Genomic DNA, 9,074 nt, shown 5'->3' on the forward strand with positions numbered 1-9,074 from the left:
ATCCAAGGAGTGGAAAAGTGCCTAATTTGCATAAATCCAAAATGGCCGCCCCGGTATTATAGGTTCAATGCTTTTGGCCACTTACTGCCCAATATTGGTCCAATTTTGGTAATTTTTTTTTATTTCCATGTACCTTGTACATTTTCATCATATTTTAGACATGTTTACAAAAATTCCATTGTTTTTATTTACAAAACAGGAACATAATTTTTAACAAAGGTATTCTCACACACTATGTCTTCTAATCAATACTTGTTTCATGATTTTATAAGGTGCAAATGTCTGTAATGTTAAATAAATAAATAAATAAATAAATAAATAAATAAATAAATAAATAAATACACAAGGAGTGGAACAATGCCTAATTTGCATAAATCTGAAATGGCCGTCCCCGGTATTACGCGATATCAGTCCGATTTGGACAATATTTTTTTTATTATCTCATAAATTGTACATTCTTTTCTAATTTCCAACATTTTTAGGGCATTTCCAATTGTAGTTATGAATAAAATAGGCACACAAGTCTGAATTTCAGGGTAAAACAATGGTACACAAACACACTTCACCTTCCAATCAATACTGGTCTAATTTTGCAAGATGCTAACATATATGGTGTGAAATATATTGAAAGCAATCTCAGTATAACTAATACAGAATATGTATCCATTTTGTTTTTGGCTGTTAATTTGCCAATAACCTATTCCCTATTTCACATTAAAAGCCACCGGCTGAACTTACGCATTTTTTAGAACATTCGTCCTATAAAAAGTTGGCGGTTTATTCATATCAAACACAGTCAACCTGGTTTGAAGTCTAGTTATATCTAGTGTGTTGATATTGTGTTACCAGGGTACACTGGTTGTCACCATAGTTGTGAAACTCAACATGAGGTTCAATACTAGCTGGTAATTGTAAAATTACCAGTTTCCCAAATGCTGTTTATTTTACCCAAATTGTAGATAAACAGCTGCGCCTGAACTGACAAAGTGTACCAGCGCGGGAGAGCCGAGCAAAGGGAGAGGGGCTTTAAAGTCTCCTGGAAGGTGTACAGATCACATGGGAATTAAATAGTATTGGTAGTAAAGGGAAAGCAACTCCACACATCGTTCATATTTGGGTTGTTTGCGTTTTGTGAATGATATTGTGTATAATATAAGTGTATATCATGTTTGGCTGTTTTATGTAAAATGTTGCTTAGCCATGGCGAGACGTACCCGTAATCTACGTGTCTTGTATTATCCGCACTGGCGCGGAGAGATTGCTGTGATACTACGATACTTTGGCGCTACGTTTCGAAAACAGAGTTTTCTTCATCAACCACTTAAAATTCATTTTTGATTGGTGAGCAAAATTGATTGATTGTTAGATTTTTTAATTGCTAATATGTTGTTCCACTTACGTTTGTTGTTCACAAGTAGGGAAGCTAGAATGTCTACAGTTTGATCTCGTTGTGTTTGTGTAGGTTCGTGTGACCCTGAGTTTGAGCTATTGTAGTTTTTGTGAAGTCTGTTGCTTATAAGTGTGTCACCTATATTTCTGTTTCTTCTAATAAATATATGCGATTATAGGTTGTGTTTTGGAACAGTTTTTTTAGTGGTTCGTCTTTTTCAAGTTCACTCCAGTTTTCTGTCAGGGCTTGCTTGATATTTGTCGTTTCTATGAACAGGCTATATGTGGTATTGTTGGTGGCGTTATTTATTTCTTTTTGTTGTTCAAGCAGTCTTTTTCTGCTTTTATGATCTGTCTCTCTTATAATGCTTTCTATTTCATTTATTTGTATTGTCGGTCTTGTAATTTTTCACTAAATTGTGTGACTTTTTGTGTAAAATCGATTTCGTTCTTACATGTTCTGATGTATCGTAATGATTCACCTTTGATCAGACCTTTGAATGTTGCTGCCGGATGGCATAAGTTTCTTTGTAAGAATTGAAATGTATCTGTTGGCTTTGTGTGTGTGTTGATGTCGAGAATATTCTCTTTGTTGTATCGACGACCTTTGTAGATAGGTCTAAATATGTGATTTCTTGAGAGGAGCTTTCAAACGAAAAATTGAAAGTAGGATGCATTTTGTTGATGTTTGATATGAATTCATTGAGTTCGTGTTGTGTTCCGATGAAAATCAGAAAAACATCGTCCCTGAAACTCAGCCAGGTTGATATTTGTTGTTTTTGTTTCTGTATTATTCTCGTTTCTGTCTCATGAAATGTAATATCTGCTATTTCTGGAGAAGACGGGGACCCCATCGAGCATCCCCATATTTACCAGTAGAATTCATCGTTGAATTCGAATGTGTTGTTTTTTTTAAAGATTACTTCAGGCAGAGCTATCATGTGTTTCGTTGGTGGTTGCTTGATTATGTAATTGTTTGATGATCTTTCCTGATTTAATGCTCTGCCGATTGATTCAATTACCTCATCATGTGGTGTATTCGTGTACATGGAAATTACATCCAGTGTTACTAGTGTCGCTTTGGCCGGAACTTTGATCGTCTCAATTTTCCGTATAAAGTCAGTTGTCATTGATGTATGTTGGTTGTTTCTTGACGATTTGTTCGAGAAAACGGTCAATGAATTCTGATATGTGAAATGTTGGACTAGAGCATCCACTTATGATTGGCCGTCTTACGAGCATAGCTCCTGGTGGCGGCACTTTGTGTATTTTCGGTAGAAGGTACCAAAGTGGCGTTCTTATTTTTCTATCGACTGGATTCAAATATTCATATGTGTGATGGTCAATGTGTTTTTCATTGTACATTTCTGTTATGAGATTGTGTATCGGTATGTCTTCTATTGTATTTTTTGTGTCATCTGTTGCCAATTTTGTGTAGTATTGTTGATCGTTAAATTGACATTCTCTTATGTAATCATCAGTGTTTAAAATTGCTGTCCCCCATCCTTTATCAAACGGTTTGATGGTTATCTTCTTGCTTTTTGATAGCGTTTTGAACACTATTTGTTCTCCGGCCATTCTGTCTCTCTCTAATCCGAACCTATCTCCAAGTGTGTACCCAAACGTAGCGCCAAAGTATCGTAGTGTCACAGCAATCTCTCCGCTCCAGTGCGGATAAACACAAGGCACGTAGATTACGGGTACGTCTCGCCATGGCTGACCAACATTTGACACAAAACAGCCAAACATTATATACACTTATATTATACACAATATCACACACAAAACGCAAACAACCCAAATATGAAGTGGAGTTGCTTTCCCTTTACTAGCAAAGACGAACAACAACTGATGAATAATTTTGTCTTTCTTGTCTTTCTTTCTTTCTTTCTTATTTATTTATTTATTTATTTATTTATTTATTTATTTATTTATTTATTTATTTATTTATTTATTTATTTATTATTTATGTATCTATCTATTTATCTATCTATTTATCTATTTATCTATTTATTTATTTATTTCACATTACAGACATTTGTATCGTATAAAATAAAACAAGTATTGATTACAAGACATAGTGTGTGAGAATACTATTGTTTTACAGTAAAATTCGGACTCATGTCCCTGTTTTGTAAATAATAACGATGGAATTATTGTAAAAATGTCTAAAATATGAAGGGAATGTACAAGGTATATGGAAATAAAAAAAAATTATTAAAATCGGACCAATATTGGGCAGTAAGTGGCCAAAAGCGTTGAAACTATAATACCGGGGCGGCCATTTTGGATTTATGCAAATTAGGCGGTTTTCCACTCCTCAGATTTTGGAAGACTTTTGATATGTTTTTATATGGGTTTTTCTGAGATGAATGGTGAAAAAATAAATTCTGTTGCAATTTGTGGTGGGTTACCCCCTTTTTTTGGCCTAAAATGACTGACTAATATACTACATTCATACGGTAGGGTGAAATTTGGAACTCAGATCGTTATATACTGCTTCCGCCAAGCGAGTCCGCTTAACTAAAGACGGCAAAATGACCATATTTATTATTGCTAGTCACTGTAAATTTTGCCAACTATTCGTCAGTAGTTGTCAAATTTCTTGAGTTTGTCCGAAAACTATTTCAGTTAATCACTATGACGCAAATTCCAAGACCCCTGAAATACGGGCGCAATATCGATATCAGGATTAAAAAAAATAAGTTACAGACAATCGAGGAAGAACGTAGGAGTCTATTAATATGCGAATTAAATGAATCCTAGCTTAATTTGAAAGTGAAAAAGGTAATGTTGTGCCCTGGTTGGGAAAGCAAAGATAACTATGATTTAAAAAAAAAGATAATATTAGAGCAATTTAGTAAAAAACAAGCTCAAAAAAACGTATAGAGAAGAACGATATCATAACGATCTTCAGAAATTTCATCATGTTTCAGTCTGAATGGTCAACATTTGATGCTAATCTATGGCAAGTGTCTCATTTTTGAACAACTCCGACAGAGATGAATTAGTCGCGATTGAGTTTCATCGCCCCGACCCGACCGGAAATAATGCAGCTCAACATCAGTATTTTTGCGACAGTATTCTTTTCATCTTTGATAACTAGTATTTTAAATATAGGCACACATCCCATTTGATGAACAAAATAAGTTAGTTTAGTTTGCTCAACATCAAACTATAAACCGTTCAAGAAACGAGCACTGGAGCATTCAGTTAGATTACTTGTTGTGTCTCGGAGATTGTCGCTGGGTTTACACCTGTCGAATGTCAATCTATGCCTGCCCTACTCAAGTTGCAGATTTGGTACTTTGAGATGACCTCAAAAGACGAACGATTGAGAGTGTGCCTGTACACGCTTGTCAAAGTGTTTGTATATATATATATATATATATATATATATATATATATATATATATATATATATATATATATATATATATATATATATATATATAGATAGATAGATAGATAGATAGATAGATAGATAGATAGATAGATAGATAGATAGATAGATAGATAGATAGATAGATAGATAGATAGATAGAAAGATAGATAGATAGATAACTAGAAACGTGATATTGAAATAAGACAGGTTCCCCAGTGGTGTGTAGCGTGGAAATTTAAAGTAGAAAGTAAATTGAAAAACACACAACTACATCTGAGTGTCTCAGCAAACGGTTCCTTAAAACAACTCTTTCGAGAGAATAACCAGTGTAAATCTGAGGTCTCATTCGGGGAAGAAAAAAGGCCAACAGGACGGCGCACGTCAAACCAACTTGAACTGATCCGTTAGCTCAGTTGGTAGAGCATCCGAACTGAATTCGGGGGACATGGGTTCAAGTCCTGCATGGGTCATTTTTTCAAGCCCCAAAACTTTGCTGTGCAGAGATACTTAGATGAAGCTGTGTGTTTTTCAATATAATTTCTACTATATATAAAACGGTATAACTCAAGACATTTTTGACGCAGCAAGGTGCATGAGGCGGGTTATCAGACCTGTATGGTCGTACATACTTAGACTATCTGCACAGACCCCCCCCCCCAATCGTTCGCTATGCCGCTCTATCCTCAACAATATGATGATGCGCCCTCAACGGTATTTCTAGCAAGCGAGGCTCACAGAGCCAACCGGGCTATAGCGTAGATAATTTTTGTACTCTTAAAATATCGTGCTTTAAATATCGTGTTTTATTCACTTTTCTAGCTCTGCTGTAGGTGTAGCGTATTGACTGACGAAATCGTGGAGATAACATCATAATAATTGACCACAAAAGGTCATATGTGTATCGTGTACATGTTGCTATCTTAGCAGTTTGTCATGTCGTGATCCTTATCAAACAACCTCATTATTTAATTTACCGAGAGAGGATAAGCGAAATTTTGATCGATCTCCTTCGTCTCCATCCGCACGGCATCGACCGATACGGCCGAGTTGAATTAAATAAGTTAAATTTAGTTCGACGTCATTTAAGTTCTTGATCAGAACAAAATCTCATGCAAAAAGCCTTGAATAGTAAAACATTTGGACAAGATTGTACGCTATCCTTACGCCTGTCATCTTCGGTCTGAATCTCGGGGACAGCTAAGGGCACTTTAGCCGTCTCTGTACATATTGCATGGAATCTTTTTTACATTTCACGCACCGGTCATCCTTTATTGGTTAGTTTACATGCATCTCCTTGCATTTCAGCTAGTGTTGACACTTTCACGTTAACATCGTGTATGTGTCCACAAGTGAAAATTCTATCTTACGAAGCAGGCATGTTCACACCTATTTCAGGGCATTTTCTACTAATTCCACAACTTTTTGATGTCGATGTGACATTTTATTTGATTTTCTCTACGAAATAAGCTTTTCTATAAAATTTTCAGAGATCTTCCATCAGTTATTAAAGCACCAACATTTGTTGCAAATGGAACTTAAGGTAGCTACATACCTTATAGACACTTTCAGATTTTTACATTTTCTGAGTTATAAAAGTCTCCAACCCAAATAAAGTATATATTTTCTAAAAGCCCTGATGTTGGGAAACCGACTGTACTCAGTATATCATCCTTATTTTTATAATAGTCACGTGACAAGCGTTTTGCTGAACCTTTAACAAAATCAGTTGTTCCTCCCTTTTGCAAACACGCTGTACAATTTTCCGGTCATACTTTGTGCATTGACAGGCCTTGGTAATAACCTTTAAATCCGTGTCTTGGATTTCATTTATATGCCTTGCTTTTTAGCACTATTAAAGGTGTTAGACTTAGGTGCTTTGTAAGCAATTGTAATTGTCGCACCATGTAATTGGAATAGAGACTAAGAAAAAATCGCACATACGGATTTGAAGGGTATTGTTAAGCCGATAGTGTTCCCGGAAATAAAAAGTTATTGGTTTTTGAGTGTCCCAAAACTTCATTTTGAATCTACAAGAAACAAAAGCAAATACATACAATGGCTGCCGCTATTCGTCAAGGATTCGATGACCCGATATAGTTTTGAAGGACTTTTGGGACAGTAGACAGAACGGCCGCCGCTCTTTACTCTTTAAGATGATAAGCCAAAGAAGAGGTGAGTTTACGCCGCGCTCAAAACAAGATATGAACTGAAAATGCTCACGTGTTTCACTATATATTGAAGTTATGTGTAAATTTGAACCTTTGCCACATGTTTGCAACTTCATTGAAATTATTATGATCAACACAATGAACAATAATCACCGCCTATAAATTCTAAAAGGTCATGAAGTATACAAATATATAATTAGCTGAAATAAAAGTATTAAAGTTATTTGACTGCTCTTATTGTATCACCACTTTATATAGCAAGTGTAATTACCGTTGGCCAAGTCCTTCAAGCCATATATGCTGAGCTGTGAAAGCTCTTTAGATATGCAAATTACAAATTAGCTGACATGAAATGTGAAATGACTTTGATATTGTTTTAACCTAGTACCTGGTATAATCATCAATGAACATAGCATGTTTTGCCAACTTTGATCAAGTATGCATCCCTAATAAGCAAAGTTCATTAAATATGTAAATTAGGAATTGCCTTCATTAAAAATGTGTAAATTGAACCTTAGTTATGTGTAAATTTGAACCTTTGCCACATGTTTGCAACTTCATTGAAATTATTATGATCAACACAATGAACAATAATCACCGCCTATAAATTCTAAAAGGTCATGAAGTATACAAATATATAATTAGCTGAAATAAAAGTATTAAAGTTATTTGACTGCTCTTATTGTATCACCACTTATATAGCAAGTGTAATTACCGTTGGCCAAGTCCTTCAAGCCATATATGCTGAGCTGTGAAAGCTCTTTAGATATGCAAATTACAAATTAGCTGACATGAAAATGTGAAATGACTTTTGATATTGTTTTTAACCTAGTACCTGGTATAATCATCAATGAACATAGCATGTTTTGCCAACTTTGATCAAGTATGTATCCCTAATAAGCAAAGTTCATTAAATATGTAAATTAGGAATTGCCTTCATTAAAAATGCTTAATGATTGTCAATAATGTTGTATCATGGAATCTGCAATACTAGTGTGTGAAGCAAATTTTGTCAGCTTTGGTCAAGTCAATTCAGATATATATATCTAATTAGGAAAGATCATTAAATATGCAAATTAGGAATTGGCTGAAGAAAAAATGCTTAATGACTTTCAATAATATTGTATTATAGTGTCTTTAATGTACATAGCATGTTTCATCAATTTTGATCAAGTCAATTCAGATAAATATTCCTAATTATGAAAATTAATTTAATATTCATATTAGGTTTTGGCTGAAGTAAAAATGTCTTTTGACTTTCAATAATGTTATATCACAGTATCTTTGATTTATATAGCAAGTTTCAAAACTACAATCAAGTTAATTCAGATATATATCCCTAATAGGGAAAGTTCATTAAATATGCAAATTAGCATGTCATGTCACCCCTGAATGGTTCCCACTGCTGATATATCTTGGTGTGATCAACATTTGTAGCAAATCTCATCAAATTGTGTATAGTCGTTTTAATGTATATCCAGTTTTTATAAAATCACTAATTATGCAAATAAGCAAACAGTATGCAAGCCACACCCACCAAAACTAATCAGCTCTTGCCATTTGCTAACTGAATATATGTATTATATTTGATTTTGATCTGATGAGCCGTTTTTGAGATATCGGACCAACAGACAGACAGACAGACAGATAGACAGATAGACAGACAGACAGACGGACGGACAGACAGACAGACATCGCTGCGACATATGCTCATGTGTGTAAACACGTGAGCAAAAAAATTGGTGAGGGATGAGAGGAATTCAGGGGGATTCGAAATTTTTTGGGGTAGTCGAGGGGGACTTGAAAGTTTTGCTCTGCCTTTAGAGGTGACCTTAAAATATTTGGACTACCAACATTTTGATGTCATTCAATGTTCCTATGTTAGTAATAAGTTAACAAAATCTAGAACAGTTTTGTTGCACATCATGTCTTAAATCTGAAAAAAATCTAAAAATCTTTTAATGCCATTAAATTTTCGAAAAACAAGTTGGCCTTGTAATGAAGTATGAGCTGCAACTGTTGATAATTTTTCAATATTTCTATGCAATGTATCAAACATAGTTTCTAGGTGTCTCTCTAGAGCATACTGAAAAACACAATTTTCAGTTTGTCAACAAAGCCCATTTGTCTAA

The sequence above is a fragment of the Ptychodera flava genome, unplaced genomic scaffold (genome assembly GCF_041260155.1).
Source record: "Ptychodera flava strain L36383 unplaced genomic scaffold, AS_Pfla_20210202 Scaffold_75__1_contigs__length_567515_pilon, whole genome shotgun sequence".
Classification (NCBI taxonomy): Eukaryota; Metazoa; Hemichordata; class Enteropneusta; family Ptychoderidae; genus Ptychodera; species Ptychodera flava.